Raw genomic sequence first — 17,505 nt, 5'->3', positions numbered from 1 at the left:
AACGAGAAAAACATGCAGCCAAGAATACTCTATCCAGCTAGGCTATCATTGAAAATAGAAGGAGAGATCAAAAGCTTCCAGGACAAACAAAAACTGAAAGAATTTGCAAACACCAAACCAGCTCTACAGGAAATATTGAAAGGGGTCCTCTAAGCAAAGAGAGAGCCTAAAAGTAGTAGATCAGAAAGGTACAGAGACAATATACAGTAACAGTCACCTTACAGACTAATAATGGCACTAAATTCATATCTCTCAATAGTTACCCTGATTGTTAATGGGCTAAATGTCCCAATCAAAAGAAATAGGGTATCAGAATGGATAAAAAAAAACAAAACCCATCAGTATGTTGCCTACAAGAAACTCATTTTAGACGCGAAGACACCTCCAGATTTAAAGTGAGGGGGTGGAAAACAATTTACCATGCTAATGGGCATCAGAAGAAAGCTGGGGTGGCAATCCTTATATCAGATCAATTAGATTTTAAGCCAAAAGACTATAATAAGAGATGAGGAAGGACACTATATCCTACTCAAAGGGTCTGTCCAGCAAGGAGATCTAACAATTTTAAATATCTGTGCCCCTAACGTGGGAGCAGCCAACTATATCAACCAATTAATAACAAAATCAAAGAAACCCATCAATAATAATACAATAATAGTAGGGGACTTTAACACTCCCCTCACTGAAATGGACAGATCATCCAAGCAAAAGATCAACAAGGAAATAAAGGCCTTAAATGACACACTGGACCAGATGGACATCACAGATATATTCAGAACATTTCATCCCAAAGCAACAGAATACACATTCTTCTCTAGTGCACATGGAACCTTCTCCAGAATAGATCACATCCTGGGTCACAAATCAGGTCTCGACCGGTATCAAAAGATTGGGATCATTCCCTGCATATTTTCAGACCACAATGCTCTGAAGCTAGAACTCAATCACAAGAGGAAAGCTGGAAAGAACCCAAATACATGGAGACTAAACAGCATCCTTCTAAAGAATGAATGGGTCAACCAGGAAATTAAAGAAGAATTGAAAAAATTCATGGAAACAAATGATAATGAAAACACAACAGTTCAAAATCTGTGGGACACAGCAAAGGCAGTCCTGAGAGGAAAATATATAGCGGTACAAGCCTTTCTCAAGAAACAAGAAAGGTCTCAAGTACACAACCTAACCCTACACGTAAAGGAGCTGGAGAAAGAACAAGAAAGAAACCCTAAACCCAGCAGAAGAAGAGAAATCATAAAGATCAGAGCAGAAATCAATGAAATAGAAACCAAAAAAAAAAACAATGGAACAAATCAATGAAACTAGGAGATGGTTCTTAGAACGAATCAACAAGATTGATAAACCCCTGGCCAGACTCATCAAAAAGAAAAGAGAAAGGACCCAAATAAATAAAATCATGAATGAAAGAGGAGAGATCACAACTAACACCAAAGAAATACAGACAATTATAAGAACATACTATGAGCAACTCTACGCCAACAAATTGGCCAATCTGGAAGAAATGGATGCATTCCTAGAGACATATAAACCACCACAACTGAACCAGGAAGAAATAGAAAACCTGAACAGGCCCATAACCAGTAAGGAGATTGAAACAGTCATCAAAAATCTCCAAACAAACAAAAGCCCAGGGCCAGATGGCTTCCCAGGGGAATTCTACCAAGCATTTAAAGAAGAACTAATTCCTATTCTCCTGAAACTGTTCCAAAAAATAGAAATGGAAGGACAACTTCCAGACTCATTTGATGAGGCCAGCATCACCTTGATCCCAAAACCAGACAAGGATCCCACCAAAAAAGAGAACTACGGACCAATATCCTTGATGAGCACAGACGCAAAAATTCTCGCCAAAATACTAGCCAATAGGATTCAACAGTACATTAAAAGTATTATTCACCATGATCAAGTGGGATTTATTCCAGGGCTGCAGGGTTGGTTCAACATCCGCAAATCAATCAATGTGATACAACACATTAATAAAAGAAAGAACAAGAACCATATGATACTCTCCATAGATGCTGAAAAAGCATTTGACAAAGTACAGCATCCCTTCCTGATCAAAACTCTTCAAAATGTAGGGATAGAGGGCACATACCTCAATATTATCAAAGCCATCTATGAAAAACCCACCGCAAATATCATTCTCAATGGAGAAAAACTGAAACCTTTTCCGTTAAGGTCAGGAACACGGCTGGGATGTCCAGTATCAACACTGCTATTCAACATAGTACTAGAAGTCATAGCCTCAGCAGTCAGACAACAAAAAGAGATTAATGGCATCCAAATTGGCAAAGAAGAAGTCAAACTATCACGCTTCGCAGATGATATGATACTATATGTGGAAAACCCAAAAGACTCCACTCCAAAACTGCTAGAACTTGTCCAGGAATTCAGTAAAGTGTCAGGATATAAAATCAATGCACAGAAATCAGTTGCATTTCTGTACACCAACAACAAGACTGAAGAAAGAGAAATTAAGGAGTCAATCCCATTTACAATTGTACCCAAAACTATAAGATACCTAGGAATAAACTTAACTAAAGAGGCTAAGAATCTATACACAGAAAATTATAAAGTACTCATGAAAGAAATTGAGGAAGACACAAAGAAATGGAAAAATGTTCCATGCTCCTGGATTGGAAGAATAAATATGGTGAAAATGTCCATGCTACCTAAGGCAATCTACACATTTAATGCAATCCCTATCAAAATACCATCCATTTTTTTCAAAGTAATGGAACAAATCATCCTAAAATTTATATGGAACCAGAAAAGGCTTCGAATAGCCAAAGGAATATTGAAAAAGAAAGCCAAAGTTGGTGGCATCACAATTCCGGACTTCAAGCTCTATTACAAAGCTGTCATCATCAAGACAACATGGTACTGGCACAAAAACAGACACATAGATCAGTGGAACAGAATAGAGAGCCCAGAAATGGACCCTCAACTCTATGGTCAACTCATCTTCGACAAAGCAGGAAAGAATGTCCAATGGAAAAAATACAGCCTCTTCAATAAATGGTGCTGGGAAAATTGAACAGTCACATGCAGAAAAGTGAAACTGGACCTCTTCCTTACACCACACACGAAAATAGACTCCAAATGGATGAAGGACCTCAATGTGAGAAAGGAATCCATCAAATTCCTTGAGGAGAATGCAAGCAGCAACCTCTTCGACCTCAGCTCTAGCAACATCTTCCTAGGAACAACGGCAAAGGCAAGGGAAGCAAGGGCAAAAATGAACTATTGGGATTTCATCAAGATCAAAAGCTTTTGCACAGCAAAGGAAACAGTTCACAAAACCAAAAGACAACTGATAGAATGGGAGAAGATATTTGCAAACGACATATCAGATAAAGGGCTAGTATCCAAAATCTATAAGGAACTTTGCAAACTCAACACCCAAAGAACAAACAATCCAATCAAGAAATTTGCAGAGGACATGAACAGACATTTCTGCAAAGAAGACATCCAGATGGCCAACAGACACATGAAAAAGTGCTCCACATCACTCGGCATCAGGGAAATACAAATCAAAACCACAATGAGATATCACCTCACACCAGTCAGAATGGCTAAAATTAACAAGTCAGGAAATGACAGATGCTGGAGAGGATGTGGAGAAAGGGGAACCCTCCTCCACTGTTGGTGGGAATGAAAGTTGGTGCAACCACTCTGGAAAACAGCATGGAGGTTCCTCAAAATGTTGAAAATAGAACTACCCTATGACCCAGCAATTGCACTACTGGGTATTTACCCTAAAGATACAAACGTAGTGATCCGAAGGGGCACGTGTACCCGGATGTTTATAGCAGCAATGTCTACAATAGCCAAACTATGGAAAGAACCTAGATGTCCATCAACAGATGAATGGATCAAGAAGATGTGGTATATATACACAATGGAATACTATGCAGCCATCCAAAGAAATGAAATCTTGCCATTTGCGATGATGTGGATGGAACTAGAGCGTATCATGCTTAGTGAAATAAGTCCATCGGAGAAAGACAATTATCATATGATCTCCCTGATATGAGGACATGGAGAAGCAAAATGGGGGGTTAGGGGGATAGGAGAAGAATAAATGAAACAAGATGGTATTGGGAGGGAGACAAACCATAAATGACTCTTAATCTCACAAAACAAACTGGGTGTTGCTGGGGGGAGGTGGGATTGGGAGAGGGGGAGGGGGCTATGGACATTGGGGAGGGGAGGCGAACCATAAGAGACTATGGACTCTGAAAAACAACCTGAGGGTTTTGAAGGGTCAGGGGTGGGAAGCTGGGGGAACAGGTGGTGGGTAATAGGGAGGGCACTTTTTGCATGGAGCACTGGGTGTTGTGCAAAGACAATGAATACTGTTACGCTGAAAAAATAAATAAAATGGAAAATGGCCCTCAGGATAAAGATAATAACGGTGTTTTGTCTAGGTCACCATGCAAAATTGGGCGTGGTCTCAGGGCAACGCTGGTGTCCTCCAACTCTTAGGGCTTTATATAGCTCCAGAAAGCAAAATTTCTATCTGGGGAGCAGGAAGAGTTCAGTTTTGTGGCTCAAGGTTCCACCCTGTTTAGGGATTCAAGAGGAGACCTCTGGGTATGGATGCCTGAATCCCCAAACTAGGGTTAGGATTAGGGCCAAGTTTAATGGCTGATTCAATCTGCTGCCTCTGGGGTCAGCTATCCCGGTGACTGATTGGAGGACGGGTCTCAGGTTGTGTCAGATGGTGTATTAGTTTCAGGGTAGTATGTGAAAGTGGGGGGGGGGGCTTCAGGGGCCATGTATGGTTCCCCTAATCTAGGTGTTTTGTGCCACTCCATAGGCACAGTTTCCATCGAGAGTCAGGGAGAGTCCAGTGGTATGGTTCTGGAGTCCCCGTAGTGCTTGCAATACAGGACTTAAGGGACGGAATTCTGAAAAGCCAAGCTCAGTGTATGGTTAGGGTATAGGACATGGATCCCCTATCTGCAGATGCTGAGGTGACGTCCCCAGAATTTGAAGTTAGGGGGAGTGTCAGGCATTTGCTCAGACCAGACTAGGATTTCTTTCCACTATGGCTGCTGAATGTGTGTGTGGTCTCCTGGGTCCATGGAGGTTTCATCTCTTCTGGGGTATTTGTACAGCTATAAGTAGTATGGTTTCATTCTGGGGGAGAGGTGGAGTCCTGTTGTATGGCTCAGGAGTCTGCATATAGAGGGATTCAAGAGAAGAGATCTGGGTATGGATGACTGAAAACCCAATCTACGGTTAGCATTGTGGACTAGAGGCATGCCAGGTCCCATCTGCTGACTCTGGGTCAGCTATGTGTGTGGCTGCCTGGAGGTCGTCGCTCAGGCTGAGGGAAAGAATGTTTATTAGGGTCCAGAGTCGGGTTCCATAGATGGGCATGGGCTCATTATCCTACAAGTTTATCCTAATCTAGGCATTCTTTGCAGCTCCTTTGAGCATGGTTTCCTTCTGTAGGTTAGGCAGATTCCCAGGGTGTGACTCCAGAGTTCTCTGTCTGGATAGCTTGTGTTCCAGGACCCTTGGGATGGAATTCTGAAAACAAAGCGAGGATTAGGGTTAGGGCCTAGGGCATCGCAGTCCCAATCTACAGATGCTGCAGTGAGCTCTGGGTGATCTGAGGTTAAGGTGAGTGTCAGGAGGTCGCTCAGGCTGGTGTTTGTAACCAGGGGATCTGCTGACAGGGGTGGCCTCATGGGGCCATGGAGTTTTCTCCAGTTCTGTGGTTTTTGCAGAGTTCTAAATAGGTTGACCTATACTGGGGATAGGTAGTGCCCTGTTTTATGGCTCATTTGTCCCCAGTATGGAGGGATTTCAGAGCAGGGATCCTGGTGTAATGGCCTGAAACCCAAACCTACATTTTAGGATAGGTCTTAGTGGCATGGTGACCTTATATCCTGGCTCTGGGGTGAGGAACCCACGGGGCATTGTTGAAAATGGGGATCAATGGAACCAGAAAAGACCTCGAATAGCCAAAGGAATATTGAAGAACAAAGCCAAAGTTGGTGGCATTACAATTCCGGACTTCAAGCTCTATTACAAAGCTGTCATCATCAAGACAGCATGGTACTGGCACAAAAACAGACACATAGATCAGTGGAACAGAATAGAGAGCCCAGAAATCGACCCTCAACTCTATGGTCAACTAATCTTCGACAAAGCAGGAAAGAATGTCCAATGGAAAAAAGACAGCCTCTTCAATAAATGGTGCTGGGAAAATTGGACAGCCACATGCAGAAAAATGAAATTGGACCACTTCCTTACACCACACACAAAAATAGACTCCAAATGGTTGAAGGACCTCAATGTGAGAAAGGAATCCATCAAAATCCTTGAGGAGAATGCAGGCAGCAACCTCTTCGACCTCAGCCGTAGCAACATCTTCCTAGGAACAACGGCAAAGGCAAGGGAAGCAAGGGCAAAAATGAACTGTTGGGATTTCATCAAGATCAAAAGCTTTTGCACAGCAAAGGAAACAGTTAACAAAACCAAAAGACAACTGACAGAATGGGAGAAGATATTTGCAAACGACATATCAGATAAAGGGCTAGTATCCAAAATCTATAAGGAACTTAGCAAACTCAACACCCAAAGAACAAACAATCCAATCAAGAAATGGGCAGAGGACATGAACAGACATTTCTGCAAAGAAGACATCCAGATGGCCAACAGACACATGAAAAAGTGCTCCACGTCACTCGCCATCAGGGAAATACAAATCAAAACCACAATGAGATATCACCTCACACCAGTCAGAATGGCTAAAATGAACAAGTCAGGAAATGACAGATGCTGGAGAGGATGTGGAGAAAGGGGAACCCTCCTCCACTGTTGGTGGGAATGCAAGCTGGTGCAACCACTCTGGAAAACAGCATGGAGGTTCCTCAAAATGTTGAAAATAGAACTACCCTATGACCCAGCAATTGCACTACTGGGTATTTACCCTAAAGATACAAACATAGTGATCCGAAGGGGCACGTGTACCCGAATGTTTATAGCAGCAATGTCTACAATAGCCAGACTATGGAAAGAACCTAGATGTCCATCAACAGATGAATGGATCAAGAAGATGTGGTATATATACACAATGGAATACTATGCAGCCATCAAAAGAAATGAAATCTTGCCATTTGCGACGATGTGGATGGAACTAGAGCGTATCATGCTTAGTGAAATAAGTCAATCGGAGAAAGACAACTATCATATGATCTCCCTGATATGAGGACATGGAGAAGCAACATGGGGGGGTAGGAGATAGGAGAAGAATAAATGAAACAAGATGGGATTGGGAGGGAGACAAACCATAAATGACTCTTAATCTCACAAAACAAACTGGGGGTTGCTGCGGGGAGGTGGGATTGGGGGAGGGGGAGCGGGCTATGGACATTGGGGAGGGGAAGCGAACCATAAGAGACTATGGACTCTGAAAAACAACCTGAGGGTTTTGAAGGGTCAGGGGTGGGAGGTTGGGGCAACCTGAGGGTTTTGAAGGGTCAGGGGTGGGAGGTTGGGGGAACAGGTGGTGGGTAATGGAGAGGGCACGTTTTGCATGGAGCACTGGGTGTTGTGCAAAAAGAATGAATACTGTTACGCTGAAAAAATAAATAAAATGAGAAAAAAAAAAAAAAAGAATCTTAATATACATGAAAAAAAAAAAAAAAAAAAAAAAAAGAAAATGGGGATCAGACTAAGGATCACAATGGGTATTTTTCTTCAGGGAGGCCTGGAAAAGTGGGCGTGATCTCAGGGGCAATGCAGGTTTCTTCCAACTTTGAGGGTTTCACGTAGCTGTAGAATTCAGTGTTTCCTTCTGGTGGCAGGAGGAATTCTTTGTGGCTCAAGGGTCCCCCGTGTGAAGGGATTCGAGAGGAGAGCTCTACCAATGGTTGCCTGAAAGCCCAACCTAGGGTTAGGATTTGGGCCTAGAGGCATCGCAGGTCCTATAGCCTGGTTCTGGGGACAGCTGTCCCAGAGGCTGATTGGAGGACGGGACTCAGGTTGTGTCATATTCTGTATTAGTGTCCAGGGTGGCATACAAAAGTGGGGTGGCATCAGGAACTGTGTATGTTTCCCCTAATCTAGGGCTTTTGTGCATCTCCACTGGACATTGTTTCCTTCTGGAGAGCAGGGAGACTCCTGGTGTGGCACAGGAGTCCCCAAATTGGAAGGCTTGTATTCCCTCACTCGAGGCATGGAATTCTGAAAACCCCAGGTAGGTTTATGGTTTGGGTCTAGGGTATGGATCTCCACTCTGCAGATGCTGAGGCGAGCTCCCCAGAATATGATGTTAGGGGAATGTCAGGCATTCGCTCAGACCAGAGTAGAATTTGTGTCCGCTAGGTTTGCTGAATATTTGTGTGGCCTCCTGGGGCCATGGAGATTTCTCAGGTTCTGGGGGGTTTGTGCACCTCCAAATAGTATGATTTCATTCTAGCAGAGAGGTGGAGTCCTATTGTATGGCTCAGGATCCCCATATGGAGAGATTTCGTAGAAGGGCTCTGGGTGTGGATGCGTGTACACCCATACTAGGGTTAGCATTAAGGACTAGGGGCATGGCAGTTCCTATTTGCTGACACTGTGGCCAGCTAAGGGATGGATGACTGGAGGTCCAGGCTCACTAATACACATAATGTGTATTAGTATCTCGAGTCAGGTTCAGAAAATGGAGGTGGCCTCATTGGTCATGCAGGTTTCTCCTAATCTGGGGGGGGGGGGTGTGCAACTCCACTGAGCATGGTTTTCCTTCTTGGGTTTAGGCAGAGTCCCATGGTGTTGCTCTGGAAGTCTCTATCTGGAGTGCTTGTGGGCAAGGACTCTTGGGACAGAAGTCTGAAAACCCAAGTGAGCATTAGGGTTAAGGCCTAGGGCATGGCTGTCCCAGTCTACAGTAGTTAGGTGAACTCCCTGGGATCTGAGGTTTAGGCGAGTGTCAGGAGGTCACTGAATCTTGAGTTTGCATCCATGCAATCTAACAAATGTGGGGTTGGCCTCAAGGGTCCATGTCATTTTCTCCCGCTCTGGGATTTTTGCCCAGTTACAAATAATTTGGCTGTTATGGGGGATAGGTGGTGTCCTGCATTATGGCTCAGGAGTCCCCCATACAGAGGGACTTGAGTGCAGCATTCCAGTATGGATACCTGAAAACACAAGGTATGTTAAATGTTAGGTCCTAGAGGCATGGCAGGCCTTATTCCCTGGCTCTGCAGTGATCTTCACTTGGTGCTGTGTTGAAAATGAGGCTCAGGCTAAGCATCACAATGGTGTTTGTTTTCAGGGTACCTGCAATATTGGCTGTGGCCTAAGGAGCCATGCGATTTTCTTCCGGCTCTGGGGGCTTTACATAGCTCCAAAAAGCAAGTTTTCCTTCTGCAGGGCAGAAGGCTGTGGGATCCCCTGTGTAGGGAATTCCAGAAGAGGGCTCTGGCTATGGATGCCTGAAGCCCCAACCTGTGGTTTGAGGTAATTAGTCGGAGTTTGTTTCATATATGAGATAGTGATAGTGTGGTTGTAGATGAACTGAGTGTGAACAGTATGAATGTTTCAAGAGTTATAGCAATGTAGATTTTGAGGTTTAATATTATTAGTGTAGGGTTATATATTGATACAGCAATCATTCATCCTATGTGGGCGATTGATGAGTATGCTAGGATTTTTCATAGCTGTGTTTGGTTAAGACCTCCTCAGCCTCCTGCTAGAACAAGATATAATAGCAATGGCTACTAATAAGTTTGGATTTATAGTTGGAGAGATTTGGTATAACAGATAAGGGGGTGATTTTTTTCAGGTCAGTAGAATTATTCCTGATGACAGTGGGATTCCTTGGGTTACTTCAGGTACTCAGAAGTGGAAGGGTGATAGTCCTAATTTTATTGCCAGAGCTACTGTTATTATGTTTGATGCAGTTGGGTTGGGGTATTTAGTATTGTTCATTGCCCTATCAATAGTAGGTTAATAATAATACCTAATATTAAGAGTATAGATGCAGTGGCTTGGGTAAGGAAATATTTTGTTGATGCTTCTATGGCTCCTGGATTGAATTTTTTTATGAAAATGGGGATAATATCTAGTATATTTCGAATCCAATTCAGCCTGTCAGTCAGTGAGAGCTTATTAATACAATAATGTTTCCTGACATGACAGTTGATATAATGATAGGAAGGATGGGGGGTTTAATTAGTATGGGAAGGGGATAAACCAAAATTTTCGGGGTATGAGCCCAATAGCTTATTTAGCTGACCTTACTGTAGAATTTGGTGTGAATTGTGTAGAACAAATATTTTGGAGTTCTTAGGATTAGGTTCAATTCCTATAATTCTAGAAATAAGAGGGCTCAAAACACTATAATTTACTCTATCAAAGTTACTCTTTTGTCAGACATAGTTCTTATGTGTGGGGAGGAATACTTGCTGTTATAATGGGTAAGGCTACATGTCATATGCATAGGACTAGTGTCAGGGGGAGAAAGTTTTTTCATAATAAACGTATGAGTTGATTAAACGGAATCGTGAATAGGATGCTCGAATTCAGAGGAAGGAAGTTGTTAGTAGAAGTCTTTTTATAGTAAAATTGATGGAGTGTAGTTCCGATAAGTATGGTGTGTGGAATGCACCAAGAAAACAGGATAGTTGTAAGGATATTCATTATAATAATGTTGGCATATTCAGCTAGGAAAAATAGGGCGAATGGTCCGGCTGCGTTTTTGACGTTGAATCTGGAGACTGATTGTGATTCTTCTTCTGTTAGGTCAAATGGGACGTGGTTGGTTTCGCTAGGGTTGAGATAAATCGTATTATAGATAGGTGTCATGGGGGAGGATTAGTCATAGGTATTCTCGTGTAGTAATAATTGTGGATAGGATAAAAGAGCCATTTATTAATAGTACTGTAGGAGGATAATGGCTAGTGTGACTTCGCAGGAAATTGTTTGGGCTACAGCTCGAAGGGCCCCAATTAGGGCATATTTTGAGTTTGAGGCTCATCTGGACCATAAAATAGAGTAAACAGTGAGGCTTGATATTGCTTGTATGAATAGGATTCCTAGGTTTATACTGATGAGAGGGTAAGGTATTGATAATGGGATTCATATGGTTAGGGCTAGTGTTAGGGCTAGGATTGGGGCTATTACAAATATAGTGATAAATGATGTTAGGGGTTGTAAAGGTTCTTTAGTGAATAGTTTTATGGCATCTGCAATTGGTTGCAAGAGGCCATAGGATCCTTTGGTTTGGGCCTTTATAGAGTTGTATATACCCTAGGATTTTTCGTTCCACTAATGTTAGAAAGGCTACAGCAAGTAGGATAGGTACAATTAGTGAAATGATATTAATTATAAACATAATGTTAAGAAGGAGATTTGAATGTCTGAGAATAAAAGTTTGAGTTTTACACAATTACTGGGCTCTGCCACCCTAACAAGCCCTATCTCTAGGGCTATGAAATAAAGGTGGACTATTTAGATCAAGATTATATCCTCTATTACTCCTAAGGCATTCCGATAGAATAGACCTTACTTCTCTTGTCCTTTCATACTGGGAGAAGTTGTTGTAATAGATAGAAACTGACCTGAATTTCTCTGGCTGGAACTCAGATCAGTAGAACTTTAATTGTTGAACAAACAAACCTTTAATAGCTGCTGCACCATTGGGATGTCCTGATCCAACATCGAGGCCGTAAACCCTATTGTTGATATGGACTCTCAAATAAGACTGTGCTATTATCCCTAGAGTAACTTGTTCCACTGATCAAATTTCTTGGTTCAATATATGATACTATATTTTGAGTGGTTTGTCTATATTTGTATCACTCGAAAGTTATTTTATTCTCTGAGGTCACTCCAACCTAAATTGTTAATTCATTAATAATATTGTGTTATGCCTAATTGGTGATTAAATAGACTTATTATAGATTAGTTAATTGAAGCTCCATAGGGTCTTCTCTTCTTATTAGTTTATTGCCGCCTCTTCATGGGAAGGTCAATTTCACTGATTGGAAGAGAGACAGTTAAACCCACGTGTGGCCATTCATACAAGTCCTTATTTTGAGAACAAATGATTATGCTACCTTTGCAAGGTCAGGATACCATGGCTGTTTAACTAGTGTCACTGGGCAGGCAGTGCCCAGGCATGTTGGAGGTGATGTTGGTAAACAAGCAGGGTTTGTGTTTTACAAGTTCTTTTTACTTCTTTTAATTTTTCCTTGTCACATACCTGTGTTGGGCTAACAATTGATTTGATAAGTACTTTATTAGTAGTTTATTTTTATCATGTTGTTAACTATCAGTGGGTATTCATTGACTGTTATAAGCTTATGCAAGGAAAAACGTTTCTTGTTACTCATACTAGCATTATTGCTTCTGTTATTAAATAGATTAGCCCAGTATTACGTTAGGGGTTGGTTTAAGATTTTTGAAATTAAGAGAGTTGGGTTGTTGACCTTGAATGCTTTCTTAATTGGTGGCTGCTCTTGGGCCTACTATGGTTTTATTTAACTTTACTCTCTAAGTAAGGTTGTATCCTTATTCTAAAAAGCTGTACCTTTTTAGATTATATTTTAAATTTGCATTATAATTTTGTGGTTTGTTGGGTAATTTTTTTTTCCATTTTATTTATTTTTTCAGCGTAACAGTATTCATTCTTTTTGCACAACACCCAGTGCTCCATGCAAAACGTGCCCTCCCCATTACCCACCACCTGTTCCCCCTGTTGGGTAAATTTAAAGTTGAAGTGAGATTCCATTCTGGGCAACCAGCTATCACCAGGCCTGTTAGGCTTTTCACCTCTACCTATACATCTTCTCACCATTTTCCAACCCTGTGGTTTGTTCATAGGTGGCTCGTCTGGTTTGGGGGGAGTTATCTTAAGATCACTTTGCTAAATTATTCTAGCTAGCTCATTATGCAAAAGGTATAGGGTGTGATCTATGATGTTTATTACTTTAAACTCTCTTTCATAATTCCCTTAGGGTACTATCTCTATAGCTCCAAGTAAAATTTCTATCTACTATACTATAATGATGTAATAGAATGCTTTGATTAGAGGCTTATTGTAGTAGTTGAGTTAGTGGTTGGTTGGGCTAGTTTTGGTTCAGTGTGGTCATTGGTGTATTACATCTTCTGGGTGTAAGCCAGATGCTTTAATTAAGCTACACTTTGATTTATCCAAGCACACTTTTCCAGTATGCTTACCTTGTTATGACTTATCTCCTCTTGCATGGGTTTAGTTTGTATTATATAGTGTTTGGATGTATTTCTTCAGGAGCATGATGGGCAGTGTGTGCATGCTTCATGGCCCTATTCAATTAAGCTCTCTATTCTTAATTTACTACTAAAACCACCTTTAGTTTTTCGTTTTCATAAAAAAAAATTTCGTGAGCATACTCTTGATTAGAAAATTCAGCCCATTTCTTCCCACTTCATGAGTTACACCTTGACCTAACTTTTTATGTATAATTATTATGCTTACTTTTCTTCCTTGAGGGTTTGCTAAAGATAGCAATATATATATTGATTCAGCTAGAAGTGGTGAGGTTTATTGGGGTTTATCGATTACAGAACAGGTTCCTCTAGAGGGATGTCAAGCACTGCCAAGTCCTTTGAGTTTTAAGCTGTTGATAGTAGTTCACTGGCAGATAATTTTGTTGTACAAATTATTTATATTTAGGGCTGAGCGTAGTCGGGTATCTAATCCCAGTTTGGGTATCAGCTATCATGTGGTCAGAAATAATAGTCACTTTCATGGTATATTTTATGTTAACAGTAGCTTTTATGACCTGGTTAAATTTTAACATTAGTGTGATGTAGTACTTAACATGTTTTATGCTGTGGGCCTATTAATTTGGGTTAATCATATGATCGCGGTGGCTGGCATGAAATTTACCAACTCTTAATGTTAGCATGACTTAGTCAAACTTTCGTTCATAGCTTAATTTTTGTCACTGATGTATTCCATGGGGGTATGTTTGAGCAAGGTGTTAGGAGCTACTTATTTAGTGTGCTTCATACCTGCTCCTTTTAATCAGTTTAGGTATTTAGGGGAATTTTCACTGGGATGTGGAAACTTGCATGTGTAATTCTTTTAATAATCAATAGGAAGGCTAGGACCAAACCTTTATGTTTATGGAGACTTATGACTCTTCCAGGCATTTTTAGTGCCTTGCTTTATTTAGTTAATGTATTTAGGCACGATAATTTAATTATTAGTATTAAATGTAAGTCGATAGGGGGGTATTAGAGGTGGGGTATTACATCTATAGACAGCTTTCTTGAATAGAGTATTCTGGGTAAATTAGCTATGGAGATTAATATATGGAGTATCAGTATAAGTGGCTTCTTATATACGTTGCATGTGCTTAGTTCTGTTTTGGGGTTTGGCAAGACAATTTTAAGTGTTTGTATACTTTTGATGTTACAGCGGGGAAAGGGGGTTTGACTTAGCTAGTTTCTATCTGTTGAATACATGTAAGTGTGTATGTGTGTACGTGTGTATGTCCTGTAACCATTGACTGAATTGCACCTTATTCTGCAATGCGGATAAATGATGATGATTAAGCCCAGCTGCAAGTTATTTGAATACAACGAGGCCTTTACAGCCATAGCTGAGTAATACCAGTCTCCCCCACAAAAAAAAATTTTTGAAAAAATACCAAATGCATGATGCCACAGTTATGTGTGATCATGGGTTAATTAGTCATTAGTCCATCGAGATGTCCCATTTGAAGGGTTAGTAGGATTGGATCGAGGAATATCATGGCTCTTAAATAACAACCAGATGCCAGTGTAGTTTCACTGTAGAAACTCCACATTTGATGGGCCTGGAGCGAGAAGAGGTATACATCACGCAAGGATTGATGGTTTCTTGAGGCCTGGTGATCAAGCTCATGGTCTTGGTGAGGTGCACGAATGTAAAATCAATCATAGTATGTACATGCTTATATGCATGGGGCAAACCATTAATGCACGATATACATAGGGGTGGGGAAAATACATACTGGGGAAGCACAGTAGCTCTTTATATATATGAATTGAAATAATGGGATGAGGAAATCAGGAGTAGTTTACTTAGAATGTCAGCTTTGGCTGCTGTTGGTGGCGCTATGAGTTCTTCCTTGAATCTTAGGGAGATGGAGTTCTCCATTTTTGGTTTACGAGACCAGGGTAATTAAAAAGACTTGAATTAAAAATTAATTTAAATTTTTAATTTAAGAATTAAATTAGAATTTAAAAGACTCTTCATTTTAATAAGTTCTTCTCAATAATGCTGGTAGTTGTTATTAGAATTAGGAGGATTGTGGAGTAAAGGATAGAGGCTAATTGACCAATGGTGATGAAGGGGTGTTCTACTGGTTGACCACCAATTCATGTTAAGGTACGGAGATCAGCTACTAGTAATCAAAATAGGCACTGGCTTAGTGGGCGGAATATCATACCTCGTTGTTTTGAAGTATGTAACACTGGAATAATGGATAGGACTAGAGTGTAGAAGACTAGGGCTAGTTGTCCTCCTAGTTCATTAAGAATGGATAGTAGTATTGCACATGTGAATATGAAATATCATTCGGGTTTGATATGGGGTGGTGTGTTAAGTGGGTTGTCAGGGATGTAGTTGTCAGGGTTCCCTAGTAGGTCAGGTGAGAATAGTACTAGTATCATGAGTGTTAGGATTAGGAATAGAGCACCTAGGATGTCTATAAATGTGTAGTATGGATGAAATGGAATTTTGTCTGAATCAGATGGGATTCCAGAAGGATTGTTGGATCCTTTTTCATGAAGAAATAGTAGATGAATTGCTGCTAGTGCCGAGATGATGAATGGTAGGATAAAGTGGAAGGCAAAGAATCGTGTTAAGGTAGCTTAGTCTACTGAAAAACCTCCTCGGATTCACTCTACGAGGGTCGTTCCAATGTATGGGATGGCTGATAGTCAGTTGGTAATTACAGTTGCGCCTCAAAAGGACATTTGTCCTCATGGTAAAATGTAACCTATGAATGCTGTTGCTATAACTGCAAATAGTAGGATAATGCTGATGTTCCATGTTTTGGGGGAATATATAAGATCTGTATTATAGGTCTCGTCCTACATGTAGCAATATGCAGATGAAGAATATGGAGGCTCCGTTGGAATGTATATATCGGATATTCAGCCATAATTGGCGCCTCAAAAGATGTGTGGTTGTGTCTGATGTGTAGTGTATAGCTAAGAATACACCTGTAACGATTTGAAGGATCAGTCAAATTCTGAGATGGGAGCCAAAATTTCATCATGCTGAGATGTTTGATGGTGCAGGTAGGTCAATAAATGATTTATTGATAATTTTGGTTAGTGGTTGGGTCTTATGAATGTTGGTCATTAGTGTTCTTATAGTTGAAATACAACACCGATTTTTTCGTGTCACCAGTCATGGTTAGATTCCATGTAGGAATAATGATGACATACAACGTATTCATTTTAAGTATTATTTTTGTAGTTAGTTTAAGGACAGAGGTCTGAAAACGAAAGCTCATGTAATTTTTAGGGCCTAGGGCATGGCAGGCCCAAAATGCAGAGGCTGAGGTGAGAATCCCATCATCTGAATTAAGGGCAAGGGTCAGATGTTCGCTCAGGCTCAAGTGTTTGTCCTTTATGGCCATCTAATGCAGTGGTGGTGTCATGATACCATGGACGTTTTCCCAGTCTGGGGGTTGTGTGCAACTCCAAAAATCAAGGTTTCCTTCTGCAGGACAGGAGGCATCTGCTTGATGGCTCATAGGTCTCCAATATAGAAGAATCAAGAGCAGGGCTCTACATAGTAATGCCTGGAATACCAACCTAAGGTTACCATTGGATTCTAAGGACATGGGAGGTTTGATCTGCTGGCTCTTATGTGAGCTATACAGGGGGCTGAGTGGAAATAGAGTCTCATACTGATGGGTCACAATCCGGTTTTGTGCAGGGGAGACCTTGGAATTTGGCAGTGGCTTAGGGGCCATGCAGGTTTCTATTGCCTTGAGGCTTAGACACAGCTCCAAATAGCAAAGTTTCCTTCTGGGACAGGAGTTTTACTGTTTTGGGCCTGAGGGACCTCCCCCCATATGTTGGTATTCTAGACCACGGCTCTAGACCACGGGACAGATACATGAAAACCACAGATAATATTCAGATTAGGGCCTAGGGGCATGTCAGGTTCAATCTTCTGTCTTGCGGGCCATATACCTGGGTGTCTGACTGTAGGTCCATGCACAGGGTGTGTCAGACTGCTTATTTGTATCCAGGGCAGCCTAAAAATCTGGGTGGCTTGGGGGCCTTTCAGATTTCTCCTAATGTGCATGGATGGCGACTTAAAAGGGCACAGTTTCCTTAGGAAGTGAAGGCACAGTCCTATGGTGTGGCTCCAGATGCTCCAGCCTGGAGGGTGGGTGGGTTAGGGCTCTGGGGACAGAAGTCTGAAAAGACAAAATCAGGTTAGTGTTAGGACTGAGGGTATGGCATTCCTGATCTGCAGACCCCGAA

This window comes from Meles meles, unplaced genomic scaffold (genome assembly GCF_922984935.1).
Source record: "Meles meles unplaced genomic scaffold, mMelMel3.1 paternal haplotype, whole genome shotgun sequence".
Lineage (NCBI taxonomy): Eukaryota > Metazoa > Chordata > Mammalia > Carnivora > Mustelidae > Meles > Meles meles.
The sequence above is the reverse complement of the archived record's forward strand: the minus strand, read 5'-3'. Positions refer to the sequence as shown.